The sequence below is a fragment of the Odocoileus virginianus genome, chromosome 28 (genome assembly GCF_023699985.2).
Source record: "Odocoileus virginianus isolate 20LAN1187 ecotype Illinois chromosome 28, Ovbor_1.2, whole genome shotgun sequence".
NCBI lineage: Eukaryota > Metazoa > Chordata > Mammalia > Artiodactyla > Cervidae > Odocoileus > Odocoileus virginianus.
The window spans coordinates 2,679,233-2,693,734 of record NC_069701.1 but is presented as its reverse complement, the minus strand read 5'-3'; positions in this window follow the sequence as shown (position 1 = coordinate 2,693,734).

Genomic DNA, 14,502 nt, shown 5'->3' with positions numbered 1-14,502 from the left:
GCTAGAGTCCACAGGGTCACAAAGAGTCAGACATGACTGAAGTGACTTAGCACGCATGCATGTACGCACAGCAGTAAGACAGTGCAGAGTCTGCAGAAAGTCGGTCAGGAGAGACAGCCGAGATGCCGGGAGGAAGAGGTCTCCCAGTCGGGCTCTGCGTCCACTCCTCTCTTCCATGATGGCCCTGGGTCAGTGAGCTCCTCTTTTTCTTGCTCTCTCCTCTGTATCTCCATTTCATAAAGCATCCTGCTCCGCTTTGGTGTCAGCACTCCTTTCCCATGATGGGGAAAGGTACAGACTGCAAAGAGATGCTAGAACAATGCAAGAGAGGAGGGTGGAGACGGATGGAGGCAGCATGATAAAAGGAACAAATTCATTGATCTTTTGTATATCATTTAGTTCTCATCACAGTCTTAGGAAGGCTTTTCAATCATTTCACTTTACAGATGGGCAGACTGACACACAGGGAGGTTAAATAACATGCCCAGGGTCTCTCAACTAGTAAGTTTCAGCACCATAATTTCAACTTGAAGTTCTTGCATCTTTAATCATTTAATTTTGCTTCTTTTTACCCTCCTGATTGGACCTTTTTCTATTTTAAACATGCAAATACATTTTTTAAAAGACTCCCAGGTATCTTCTGAATGGCAGGCTTCAGGCCGTTCCCCAACTTCCTCTTTCTTCTTAAGCTGGTCCCTTAAGCCACCACTCTCAGAATTTGTACACTTCATCTAAAAAATATCCTAAACCATTCCAGTGTCCTGTCATCTGTTTGGAATATCGCCATCTCCCTAGGCATAGCCTTCTGAAGAATTGTTTCATGACATTCATCTGCTTAAGGAAGCCAGTTCCATCTCAATTCAGGCATGCAGTCACTAACTCAGGCCACTCTTAGATTCTGTAGCCATTTATCCTGCTCTTGATCTTGCCTTGAGGGCAAGAACTGAAATCAGTGCTTTGGTTTATTTAGTTAAGGAGCTAATGCACTTTTTCTATGAAGGACTAGATAGTAAATTCCTCCAGATTTGTATTCTATACAGTCTCTGTTGTATCTATGGAATGCTCTTTTTGTCAAAATAACCACTGACAGTATATAAACGATGCTACTGAATCTAGGGGACTGGATAGTGGCATTCAGAGTATGCTGGTTACTGTTGTTCAGGAGGCAGGGCCAAAAAAAAAAAAAAAAAAGAAGCAGGCCAATGTGGTAAAACAGGAAGTTCATATTTTCAGAGACCACAGTGAATCGTGAATATGTATAAGTGTATGCCTGTCTAACTAAGATAGTCTCATCAAACAAAATTTAATTCTAATAACTTCTCATTTTAGGGCTTCCCTAGCGGCTCAGTAAAGAATTCATCTGCAGTGCAGAAGATCCCTGGGCTGAGAAGAGACCCTGGAGAAGGAAATGGCAACCCACTCCAGTCTTCTTGCTTGGAGAATCCCATGAACAGAGGAAACTGACCTGGTCACAAGAGTCAGACACGACTTAATGACTAGACCACCACCACCAACTTCTAAATCATAAATATTTTAAAGCATAAATCATATCATGTCACTTCAATGTTTCCCACTTCTTATAATGGCCCTAACATGGTTTGGTCTTCCACCTTCTAGCCCCATCCCCTGAATCTATTTACTTCTCTAACTGAATCTTCTCTACTCTACTCTCCACTCCCTCTGAACACTGCCTTCTTGCCGTTCAACTGCTATACTAGACACATTCTATCCTAGTGCTTTTGTTCCAGGCTTCCTTTTCCTGGAACGTTCTTTCTCCAGATAACTTCCTGCTTTCACCTTCATTTCTTTCAACTCTCTACTTATACTATTTTATTTACTCATTTATTATATTGTTTCTTTTTTTTAATAATTTTTTGTTTTATCCTCAGATAATCCCAACCATCTAAAACAATATCTAGCATGTAGCAGATCTCAGTAAATACTTCTTGAATATGAATAAATATACTCAAGCAAACTTTTATTGAGTGCTTATTATGTTCCAAGTGTATATGATATTTCTTCACATATATTTTCTTGTGTAATCTTCACTATAACCAACAAATATATTTCTATTTATGAAAGTTTTAAAAGAGGCTGTTTATTTCAATAGAGTGAACTAAACACTAAAGGTAATCAGAGTTTGTACTCTTCCCAATTTTGCCTCCAGAATTTTGATGATTACCTTAGAGAAAGAGGTCTGTATATATCAGAAGTCTTCATGTGAACTTGCTTTGATCCTTTGTTTAGGCTATTTTATTGGTTTTCTAAATAGTATTATTGGAAGTTACTGAACATGATCACTGTTGGCTATATTTAGTAAGGCAGTACAAGAAAGGATAAGCTAACAAAAGAGTGGACTCAGTTGCAAGCAGGAACAATAGAGAATAATATCCATAAATTCAGAAATTTGGAATATAGAAAGAGGACAGTGTTCTGTTTTGTTTTTAAAGAAGACAAACGAGAAATTCTTTGAGTAATGATGTTCAAGTGAAACCACTTGAGACAACAATAAAAATAGAGTCAGAATTTGATCATTATGTGCATTGACAAAAAGTTTGTTAGGGCATTAAACTATTATGCTCAAACTTCAGCTTGACCAGAACAACCTGAAAGACTCCATAAAACACCAATTGTTGGATTCCACCAGAGTTTCTAATTCAGTAGACCAGGGTAGTGTCTGATCATTTGTATTTCTAACAAGTTCCCATGTAATATTGATGGTGTCAACCTTGGAACTATACTTTGAGATCAACTGGGTTAATTTCCAGGTCATGAGGTTGCAAAGAGTTGGACACGACTGAGTGACTAACACTTTCATTTTCAACACTTAAGTATATCATTAACTGAACTAGATGCTAAGCTCCATGAGTAGAAAAAAAGGGCTTCCCTGGTGTCTCAGACAGTAAAGAATCTGCCTGCAGTATGGGAGACCTGAGTTTGATCCCTGGATTGGGAAGATCCCCTTGAGATGGGAATGGCTACCCACTCCAGTATTCTGGCCTGGAGAATTTCATGGACAGAGGAACCTGGGGGGCTACAGTCCATGTGGTCTCAAAGAGGTGGACATAACTGAGCGACTTTCACTTTTACTACAATGAGACATGAGGAATTAGATATAAAAGACTAAATGTGAGATTTCCTCATTAATATTGATAGGCCAAGTCCTGCAAATAGACCAACAGACAGAGTCAGACAGATATGAAATGAAAGACAGACAGATAAGAAAGTCCAGCATATCTAAAAAAAGTATGTCCAGAAAGAGCTATGGCTGTGGCTGTTGGCATGTAAGACTGATGGAAATCAGACAGATGTGAAGCCTTCAAATAATTTAAAAGCATTTTATAGGAAAAGAAACAGTAGTGAAATTTTTAAAAATGGCAAATCTATGCAGGATTTAATATTACCTTTACAACCTCATTCATTTATGGGGGAAAAAAAATCTGCCTAGCCCCCAGGGAGGGAATATTTTTCACACCCTCTTTAGATCTGGACAAGAAGAATTATGAAAAAGGAATGTCTCTCAGAGTTTGGTCCTGTGGGTCAGCATGAACAATGGGCTGCAGCTACTATGTCAGATTACCAAAAAGAATCCTTAAAATGTCAGTCAAGGGCTATTTCAAAGTTACTGGTGACTACCAAATAACTTTCATTCTCATCAATTACAAGTGGAGGTTATTACAATTCTGGTACTAATGGTCTACCATTGTATGTTAGTTGTGCCTAGGATATATCACATGTTTCTTTAATTCAGGCTTCTAGATTAAACTTTCATTCAAACTGGATGTAGTATTTTTCCTTCAGTAAAAATCCTGAGCTATTTCACTTGCCTAAAAAAGAATTAGCCAAATATTCGATAATGAGAGGACTGTTTGACATATTTACCAAATATTTTAAGACTTCTTTTCCAGACAGAATTTGACTTCTCTACCTATGCTCCAAACTTAAGTATAGCCATATAACTTTCTTTGGCCTAGTGAAGGGGAACAGATGTAACGTGTGTCACTTCTGGATGGATGTCTTAAGAGTATATTGAAGTTAAAAATATGGTAATAGAAGAGTATTTCAATATCCTATTTTTAGCAATAAATAGATTGTCCCAAAACAGAAAATCAGTACATAAATGTTGGACTTGAACTAAACTTTAAACCAAAGGGACCTAACTATATATATATATATATATATATATATATATATACACACACACATATATATATATATATATATAGAGAGAGAGAGAGAGAGAGGTAGAACATTATGATATATTTATATATATAGAGAGAGAACATTCAATTTAGTTGTAAGTAATGTTCAAGAGGACATGGAACATTCTGCAGGGTAGATCATATATGACAACAAGCTTTAGCAAATTGAAGAAGATTCAAACCATGCCAATCTTCTTTTGTGACCACAAAACTAGAAACCATAACAAAAGAAAAATAAAAGATTACAAACATGTGAAAATTAAACAACACATTACCAAACAACTAATGGATCAAATAAAGAATCAAAATCAAAAAAATCCTGAAGCAATAAAAATGGGAACACAAAATACTCAAATTTATAGGAGACAGTAAAGCAGTTCTAACAGCAAGGTTTATAGAAATAAAATCTTACATTAAGAAAAAAAAAGAAATGTCTAAAATAAACAACATAACTCTACACTCAAGGAACTAGAAGACGACCAAATTAAGCTCACAACTGGCAGATAGAATGAAACAAAGATCAAGGCAGAAACAAATGAAATAGAGAATAGAAAAAAAAATAGAAAAGTTTGATACAATTGGGTTGATTTTTCAAAAAGTTTAAACAAAAATCCAAATTGTAAGCAAAATTTACCAGGAAAAAAAAAAAAAAGAGAGAGATAGAGATGGGGGGAATTCAACTAAATGAAATTAGAAGTGAAAAAGGGGATACCATACAAATATCATAAGAGATTATTATGAAATATTATATGCCAACAAAGTGGATAAACCTAGAACTGGATAAATTCCTAGAAATATAAAACCTACCAGCACTGAATCAGAAAGAAATAGAAAACCTGAACCAATCAACAATGAGTAAGAAAAGAAAAGTCCACAAACAGATGGCTTTAGCAGTTAATTCTACAAAACATTTAAAGAAGCATTAATTCCAGTCCTACTCAAACACTTCTAAAACTTGAAAAAGAAATACTCCCACACACTTTTCATGAAGCCAACATTACCATGATACCAAAGTTAGGTAAGGATACTACAAGGAAAAAAAATAAAATACAGGTCAATATCCATGATGGAAATACTTGCAAAAATTCTCAGCAAAATACTAAAAAACCGAATTCAACAGCACATTAAAAGAATCATACACATTGATCAAGTGAAGTTTATACCTGAAATACAAATATATTTCAACATGTCCAAATCAGTAAATATGATATTTTTACTGAAATGTGTAGGGTCCAGCTGCCTGCCTCTCAGAAACCAGCAAACAGGCCAGACTGATGGAAAGGAAAGTTTGCTCATCAGAGATATTGACCTGTAGTTTTCTTTTTTTGTGTTGTCTTTGTCTGGTTTTGATATCAGGGTGATGGTGACCTCATAGAATGCGTTTGGTAGCATTCCTTCCTCTGCAATTTTTTGAAAGAGTTTTAGAAGGATAGGCATTAGTTCTTCTCTAAATGTTTGATAGAATACTCCTGTGAAGTCATCTGGTCCTGGGCTTTCGTTTCTTGTTTTGATCACAGCTTCAATTTCAGTGCTTGTAATTGGGTTGTTCATAATTTCTATTTCTTCCTTGTTCAGTCTTGGAAGATTGAACTTTTCTAAGGATCTGTCCATTTCTTCCAGGTTATCCATTTTATTGCCATATAGTTGTTTATAATAGTCTCTTATAGTGAGTGAGTGACAGTCACTCAGTCATGTCTGACTCTCTGCGATCCCATGGACTGTAGCCTGCCAGGCTTCTCTGTCCATGGAATTCTCCAGGTAAGAATACTGGAGTTGGGTGACATTATAATCCTTTGTATTTCTGCATTGTCTGTGGTAACCTCTCCTTTTTCATTTATAATTTTGTTGATTTGATTCTTCTCTCTTTTTTCTTGATGAGTCTGGCTAAAGGCTTGTCAATTTTGTTTATCTTCTCAAAGAACCAGCTTTTAGTTTTATTCATCTTCATTATCATTTCTTTCATTTCTTTTCCATTTATTTATTCTCAGATCTTTATGACTTCTTTCCTTCTACTAATTTTGGTGTTGTTGCTGTTGTTGTTTTTTGATGGACATAGTTGCAAAAATCCTCAACAAAATTTAAGCAAACGGAATTCAGCAACACATCAAAAAGCTCATAACCATGATCGAGTTGGGTTTATTCCAGGAATGCAATAATTCTTCAATATATGCAAATCTATCAACGTGATACACCATATTAACAAGTTGAAAGATAAAAACCAGATGATCATCTCAACAGATGTAGAAAAAGCCTTTGACAAAATTCAGCACCCATTTATGATTGGAATTCTTCAAAAATTAGTCATAGAAGGAACCTACCACAACATAGTAAAGGTTATATATGATAAACCCACAGCAAACATTATTCTCAATGGTGAAAAACTGAAAGCACTCCCTCTAAGATCAGGAACAAGACAAGGGTGTCCACTTTCACCACTGTTATTTAACATAGTTCTGGAATTCTTAGCTACAGCATTAAGAGAAGAGAAAGAAATAAAAGGAATCCAGATCAGAAAAGAAGTAAAGCTGTCACAGTTTGAAGATGACATGATATTGTACATAGAAAACCCTAAAGATAGTATCAGAAAATTAGTAGAGCTAACCAGTGAACTTAGTAAGGTTGCAGGATACAAAATCAATACACAGAAATCACTTGCATTTCTATATACCAACAATGAAAAATCAGAAAGAGAAATTAAGGAATCAATCCCATTCACCATTGCAACAAAAAGTATTAAATATCTAGGAATAAATTTACCTAAGGAGACAAAGGAACTGTACACAGAAAATTATAAGACACTGATGAAAGAAATCAAAGATGACATAAACAGATGGAGAGATATTTCATGCTCCTGGGTAGGAAGAATCAATATTGTGAAAATGGCTATACTACCAAGTGTAATCTACAGATTCAGTGTGATCTCTATCAAATTTCCAATGGCACTCTTCACTGAACTAGAACAAAAAATTTCACAAAAAATTCCAAAAAATTCATATGGAAACACAAAAGACCCTGAATAGACAAAGCAGTCTTGAGAAAGAAGAATGGAGCTAGAAAAATCAACCTTCCTGACTTCAGATTATTCTAAAAAGCTACAGTCATCAAGACAGTATGGTACTGGCACAAAAACAGAAATATAGACCAATGGAACAAGACAGAAAGCCCAGAGATAAACCCATGCACCTATGGGTACATTATCTTTGACAAAGGAGGCAAGAATATACAATGGGTCAAAGACAGCCTATTCAAGAAATGGTGATGGGAAAACTGGACAGCTGCATGTAGAAGAGTGAAAGTAGAACACTTCCTAACACCATAAACAAAGATAAACTCAAAATGAATTAAAGAATTAAATGTAAGACCAGAAACTATAAAACTCTTAGAGGAAAACACAGGCAAAACACTCAATGACATAAATCAAAGCAAGATCCTCTATGACCCACCTCCTACAATAATGGAAATAAAAACAAAAGTAAACAAGTGGGACCTGATTAAACTTAAAAGCTTTTGCACAGCAAAGGAAAGTATAATGAAGGTGAAAAGACACCCTTCAGAATGGGAGAAAATAATACCAAATGAAACAACTGACAAAGGATTGATTTCCAAAATATACAAGGAGTTCATATAATCCAATGCTAGAAAAACAAACAATTCAATCAAAAAGTGGGGGAAAGATCTAAACAAACATTGCTCCACAGAAGACATACAGATAGTTAACAAACACATGAAAAGATGCTCAACATAACTCATTATTAGAGAAATACAAATCAAAACAACAATGAGATATCACCTCACACTAGTCAGAATGGCCATCATCAAAAAGTCTATGAACAATAAATGCTGAAGAGGGTGTGGAAAAAAGGGAACACTCTTGCACTGTTGGTGGGAATGTAAATTGATACAGTCACTATGGAAGACGGTATGGAGATTACTTTAAAAAACTAGGAATAAAACCACCATATGACCCAGCAATCCCACTCCTAGGTATAAACCCTGAGGAAACCAGGGTTGAAAAAGACACATGTATCCATTGTTCACTGCAGCACTGTTTACAATAGCTAGAATATAGAAGCAACCTAGATGTCCATCGACAGATGAATGGATAAAGAAGTTGTGGTACATACACACAATGGAATATTACTCAGCCATGAAAAGGAACACATTTGAGTCAGTTCTGATGAGGTGGATGAACCTAGAACCCATTATACAAAATGAAGTGAATCAGAATGAGAAAGATAAATATCATATTTTAACACATATATACAGAATCTAGAAAACAGTACTGAAGAATTTATTTACAGGGCAGCAGTGGAGAAACAGACATAGAGAATAGAATTATGGACATGGGGAGAGGGGAGGAGAGGATGAGATGTATGGAGAGAGTAACATGGAAACACACTACCACATGTAAAATAGATAGCCAATGGGAATTTGCTGTGTGGCTCAGGAAACTCAAACAGGGGTTCTGTATCAACCTAAAGGAGTGGGATGGGGAGGGAGATGGGAGGCAGCTTCAAAAGGGAGGGGACATATGTAAACCTATGGCTGATTCATGTTGAGGTTTGATAGAAAACAACAAAATTCTGTAAAGAAATTATCCTTCAATAAAATAAGAAATAAAAAAAGAAAGGAAAGTTTGCTTTAATTCAGATGCCAGAAACTGCAGTGGGGAGGAGGGCAGGCATCTGTTCAAAGGCCAAGTCCCCCCACATGCAACCAGTGGACAAAGAGCTTTTACAGATAGAAGGAGAGAGCTACTTGCAGAAACGGTACAGTCAAGCTCTGACAGTCATCTTCAAACTGGTCATCGATGGTCTGACCAGCATCATCTTGGCTGTTTTAGGTACAGTTAGTCTTCAGTTCCAGGCTTGCCTTGTTTGCATTTCTTTGAGGCCAGTTCTCATAACTGTGCTAGTTTATGTCACAGCTACAGTCTGCTCATCGGGTAACTCCTTCATCTGGTGAGGAGTTCAGTTTCTATAAGACAGTTCACAGGATATGGCCCAGAATCGTATCTGTAACCCTTGAGGAGAAACTAAAGGTCCTTGACTATGCTTAAAGAGTGCATTGTTATCATCTGGTCTCCTTTGACTGTTTTCCTTTGTTTCTGCATGTTCTCATTTCTCTGATTAAACTTATTCTTCAACTAAAGTTCTCCACAGACAAAAGGCAGGCAGGGGACATATGGTCCTGCTCTGTTTCAATCTCCCCTTTTTTTGATACTTCTCAATATTGTGGGGTACCAATAAAAGGGATATTACCTTGTCATAGTACCTGGTATATATATGGTACCCAGTAATCATGACTGGGGTCTTCCCAGGTAGCACTGGTGGTAAAGAACCCACCTACCTTGAGGTTAGACAAGAGCCTCAGGTCTAATTCATGTCTCAGGTTAGACATGAGAAATGCGCGTTCGATCCCTGGGTTGGAAAGATCCCCTGGAAAAGGGCACAAGTGATCCACTCCAGTATTCTTGCCCAGAGAACCCCATGGACAGAGGAGCCTGGTGGGCTGCATGCAGTCCATGGAGTTGCACAGAGTCAGACACAAGTGAAGCTACTTAGCATGCATACAATCAAGACTGAGTGACTAACACAAACATTTAAAAATTACTAGGCATATTACAATGAGGATAATAATCAAAATGCATTTTTGTATTATCCTCTGTCTTAATAATTAAGGAAGATGTACAATCTATGTATATTAGGCCACAAATAGACTGTTTTGGTTAGCCTAAAGTTCAAACTAAATCATATATAGGCGATAATGATTTCCCCATACCTCAGTACGTGAAAATTTCTTCCATTATTTTCCCCTCTAAATTTAACTCCTTTCATAGAAAGCACTGATAGTCAATATGTTTTCCCAGTGTTGCCAGAGTGACTTGATGGTCTGCTCTGTGTCCATCCATGTACTTCAGTGCTAGGCCTCCTTTTCATTTATTTGCCTAGTTATCAGTGTTTGGGGGAAACTAATCAGGCATCATGAAAAGACACAGAGGTATGTTAATAGGGAAACGATTTATAGACCATACATTTTATCATTTATACCCAATTGTCACACAAACATTTTACATGTGCTTTAACTACTAAACTCAAAGCCAGCAGTGCTATCCATCATGAGAATTTTTACTCTGTGAGAGTAAAATTGTCACTGGACAATTTTTACATAATCACAATCCTGATAATGTATGAGATTCTTTTCTCAAAATTCTTTTTTCACAAATCCTTTATCACTTTCTGGACCCAAACAAATTTGTCCTGTATTTCTGCATCCAGAAGCAATTAACTGTAGGACAAAATTATTATCATCATTTTTCCTCTACAAAAATGTTTCCATTCTTTCTACCACCTCTTCACCAACAATCCACATTCTACTTGCTTTACAAACTGAAACGCTTCCCTTAGCATTTTTATGTAATACAATTTTTAACCCTTGCAAACCTTAACAAAACCAAGAACAAATGACTGAAGCATTAAGCCAGCATTTTTTCATTTGCAACCTTATTTGAAAACTTAATCCATAACCTCTAAAAACACACATTTTTTCATAGCATAATTTTTCTTTAATGCTACAGCATGCATGTTTAATAAACCCAAACATCTTTAGTTGGTCCTACACGAAGGCAAATAAGGTAAATTTAGATTTGTTCAAATTGTAAGTACTTTTTTTTTTTTACAGCAATTAAGTAGAACTCGTTTACAAATTAACCTCAGTAATGTTATCCAAAGACAAAAGCACATACTGAGACATAAAACCAGAGAGAGATTTCAGAGGTTTCCATTCTACCAAGGAAAAGCTTTGTAAGTTGGCAGCCAGTGCTGAGCCTGAGAGAAACAGGGAGGATCCTTGAAGCAAACGGTTTCTGTAGCTGCTGTGAACATCCCCAAATCCCCTACTTGGGGCCAGTTAGCCGTGAGCAGCAGGCTTAGACGTTATCATGACCACAGCTTTCCTGGGGAAAACCCAGGAGAGCCAGGTGCCATGAAGGTACAGGTGCCAGCAGTAGCCAGCCCCACGTTGGGCACCAAAGTCTGTTACCAAAATGTGTGTGGGGTGCAGCTGCTCCCTGCTCAGAAGGCAGCAAACACAGTTTGGTGGAAAGTTTGCTTTATTTCAGATACCAGCAACTTAGGGGGAGGGGAGTCAACTTTTGGACAGGTGTCACTCACTCCCCCAACCCCTCAAGGTGCTGAAATCTGACTTTTCTTTCCAACAATCTGACCTGTTTATTGGCTTTTAAGCGGCAAGCAACCAGAACACACACAACTTTCAGTAACAATATGTCACATTAATATAAAGAAAGGTAAAAATCACTCAGTCATCTCAATACATAAAAAAAGCTTTTGACAAAATTAATCATTTTATGATAAAAATGTCAACACATTGGCTAGAGGAGGAATCTACTTTGACAGAATAAAGGCCATGTAGAACAAGTTCACAGCTAACATCATATTCAATGGTTAAAAAAGCTGAATACTTTTCCTCTGCAGTCAGGGACAAGAATTCCCACTCTTAACACTCCTATTCAGTTTAGTATTGGACATGTTGGCCAGAGCAATTAGGCAAGGGGAAAAAAAAAAAAGGGCATCTAAATCAAAAAGAAAGAAATAATATAGTCTCGGTTGGAAGATGGGCTTCCCAGGTGGCTCAGTAGTAAAGAATTCACCTGCCAATGCATGAGCTACAGAAGACATGATTTGATGCCTGAGTTGGGAAGTTCCTCTGAAGGAGGAAATGGGAACCAACTCCAGTATCTTTGCCAGTATAATCCCATGGACAGAGGAACCTGGCGGGCTACAGTCTGTGGGGTTGCAAAGAGTCAGATACGACTGAAATGACTAAGCATGCATGCATGGTTTGAAGATGACATAATCTTCATAAAAAATTATAAATACTTCACTACAAAACTTTTGAATTAATAAGAAAATTCAGTAAATTTCAAGATACAAAATCAACATACAAAAGTCAGTGGTGTTCCTATACATTAACAATGAACTGTCTGAAAAGGAATAAAGAAGCATCTCATTTGCAATAACATCAAAAAATAAAGTAAAATGAAATATGAACAAATTGAACCAAGGACGAATGTATACACTGAAAACTATAAGACACTGATGAAAAAAGTTGAAGACACAAATAAATAAAAACATAACCCATGTTCATGGATTGGAAGAGTTAATATTGTTAAAATGCTTATATTACCCAAAGCCATATATAGATTGAATGTAATCCTTACCAAAATTTCAACATCATTTTTCACAGAATTAGGAAAAAAAAAAAAATTTTATAACCCATATGAAGACAGGAAAGACCCTAAAAGTCCAAAGCAATCTTGAGAGAGAACAAAGCTAGAGATGCCACGCTTCCTGATTTCAAACTATGTTAGGTATAGCTATAGTAATCAAAACACCGGCATGGGAACAGACACATAGATCAATGTAACAGAACTGAAAAGCCAGCAATAAGCCTATACTAGTGGTTAACTAATAATATGGTCAACTAATATTTTATAAGAACACACCATGTGGACAAGATAGGTTCTTCAATAAATGATATTCATAAAACTATATTTTAGAATGAAACTAAATCTCTAAGTTACACTACTTATAAAAATTAACTTATAGCAGACTGAAGACTTAAATGTCAGACCAGAAACTGTTAAACTCCTGGAAGAAGAAAGGGGGAAAACTGGTGACATTTATCTTGCAATGGAACATCAACGCATAGGCAAAAAGAGGAAAAATCAATAAGCTGGACTGTCAGGAAGCATTTAACAAAAGGCTTCCTGTGTGCTGTTCTGGATCTGTCAGGAACCCTCTGGCCCTTATTAATTCCTGAATATTCAGGAATTAAGAGGAGAGGCACGCCTTTCCCGGGGCTGAGGAATCCACGCCTTTCTCATTACTGTGATAAGTACTCTATTCCTTTTTATGAGCCAAATGGTAAAAGGTGATTGCTTGCAACTCTCTCTCTGATAGGGATCATCTTATGTTTTGTAAGTCTGGAATTTTAATCTTTATCCTTGCTGAGAATAACTACAGTATCTATGCCCACGCCATGTTGGTTAAAACACCTTTGCTCCATCGGAGCTTTGGTCCTCGTGTCTTTCTTTCTTTCTTTCTTTCTACTCTTTCTGTCTTTCTCTCTCTCTCTATTTCTGGCTAATTCCTTGGAGCACGGAGGCCCGCTGAGCTCACTTTCTTGCCCGGGCTTCTAAGAACCTCTCGAGAAGGCACACTGCGCCTTCACCCACTCGAGAGAGGGCGCCTGATGCCTGCATGTAGCAGCGCGAACCCTGAGAACAGGACTCTACTTGCTTCCCGCGTAAACCAGGGGATATCAGCCTCTTTCTCTTACTCTCTGGACCACCAGGTTCCGGCCCATTAAAGGACCAACACTGGACTACCTCAAGCTAAAAAGTTCTGCAGAACCAAAAAAAGAAAAGAAAACATGATAGATAAGGCAACCTACAGAATGATACAAATTATTTTCAAACTATATAAATCTTACAAACAATTAATATCCAAAATGTGTAAGAATCTCATACAACTCAACAGCAAACAAACCAAATCCCACATAATCTGATCAAAAATGGACCAAAAAAACCCCACCTATATAGACGTTTTTGAAAAGGAAACATACAAATGGCCAAGAAGTTCATTAAAAAATACTCCACATCACATAATCAGAAACATGAAAATCAAAACAATAATAAGATAATCTTACACTTGTCAGGATGGCTATATCAAAAGGATAAGATATCAATGGTGGTGAGGAAGTAGAGAAAAGAGAATCCTTTACACTATCGATGGGCATGTAAATGAATATAGCCACTATATAAAAGAGTATGGAGTTTTCTAAAAAAAATCGAAAGTAGAACTACAAGGATATTCAGCAATTCCACTTCTGGGCATTTACCCAAAAGAAATAGAATCTCCATCTCAAACATGAAGATAGACTCCATTATGCTTGTTGCAGCCTTATTTACAACCGGGGCTTCCCTGATAGCTCAGTTGATACGCAAATTTGTGACGCATTCTATATTTTTTTAGGGTCTTCCCTGGTTGCTCAGTCAGTAAAGAGTCTTCTCACAATGTTGGAGACCCAGGTTCAATCCCTGGGTCGGGAAGATCCCCTGGAGAAGGAAATGGCAACCCACTCCAGGATTCTTGCCTGGAGAATTCTATGGACAGAGAAGCCTAGGGGTCTAACAGTCCATAAGGTTGCAAAGAGCCAGGCACGAATGAGTGACTTTCACTCATTCTATTCACTTTCACATTTTCTATTTACAATAGCC